The sequence below is a fragment of the Trachinotus anak genome, unplaced genomic scaffold, assembly GCF_046630095.1.
Source record: "Trachinotus anak isolate AG129_WGS33_773 ecotype Australia unplaced genomic scaffold, CSIRO_AGI_Tana_v1 ptg000011l, whole genome shotgun sequence".
In the NCBI taxonomy this organism is placed as follows: domain Eukaryota; kingdom Metazoa; phylum Chordata; class Actinopteri; order Carangiformes; family Carangidae; genus Trachinotus; species Trachinotus anak.
In genome coordinates this window covers 4,600,710-4,602,031 of record NW_027273862.1, presented here as the reverse complement: position 1 = coordinate 4,602,031, position 1,322 = coordinate 4,600,710, and positions in this window count along the sequence as shown.

The window sequence follows — 1,322 nt, the reverse complement described above, 5'->3', positions numbered from 1 at the left end:
TGAGAAGCATAACTTTCTTTGGGAATGGGGGACAAGCAACATTATCAGGCCAGTACAAAGGTGACTAGTCAGTACATATATGCTATTACTGACAAAATACTGCAGACAAAAATTATAGCTTTATGTATTTCGTACACTAAAAAAGTCAAATGATAACCAGCTTGAAGGCTCACCTTTAGTTGAGTGTGAACCACCACCAGCACAGACAGACTTCAAGGCCAGAAACTACAGTGATCTCAGGTTGCTGCATCAGGCTGCTGGCCACCAATCCACAGGTCTGGACTGTTTGAGTAATGAAACTCTGCAAAAGGAGCAAGATAGCACCTCTTTCTGCCCTGCTGTGATTCACAGACGTGATTCTGGCAGTGAGAGGCGTAAGCCTCCTCCTTTTGTTCTCTATCTGTCTCTACCTCTGTGCCATTCTTGCCCTGTGATTGAGAGAGCCTGCACAAATATCAATTCACTTCACCCAGAGACACCAAAGAGTGCTGACAGATTGTTAGGAGGAACTTTAACAGTTTCATCCACAGCCAAAGCAACAGAGAACCGTTTATCAGTACCTGATGTGTCCAGTAACAAAGCAACAATATTAACTCAAAGTTTTTAGCCTTTGCTCGAGAAAGAGCTGCAACTTATTTCAACATGTCCACAGCAACAATTAGAGCTGGTTTTTATTGGACCACGGCAACAATTGCATCTTTTTTGACCATGGTCAGAGCAAGAATTGCTACTTTTTCCTGGACCACAGTAAGAACTGCAGGTGCTAAGCTGCTATATCTAAATGTATATCTGTTTCTACTTATCATTGCGTCCTGTGGTTCGTTCTGCTGGTACACTGCAAGGGTTTTGTCCAGAATCCAAAGAAGAATGGCACTTGCTACTTTCCATGACCCAAGACCCAATCAATTGCAGCATTTTTTTTCCAGGACCTCAGCAAGAACTGATTCTGATGTTTCCACATTCACAGCCTACTCTGCCTGGAGTAGCAGAGTAGGCTACCAACAACCAGTCCAGGCGTCTTTGTATAGTACTTAGAAATACCATGATGTGAATGGTGGAATATGCCTGTTGTCACCATATCAACATGGGTTTACTCTGGGTGCTCCAGTTACCCATAAACATAAATAATAAATTAACGATAAAACCAAAAAAATAAAAAATAAATAAAATGATTTAAATGTAATTTTTTTTAAAAAGATGAGTCAGTGCAGATAGTTATGTTTCACTTTAAACAAATTTGATCCTACTTCTCTTTGTAAAACCTAATTCAATTTACTAATTTAAATTGAACCTCATATGACACAAAACATGGACCATAATTC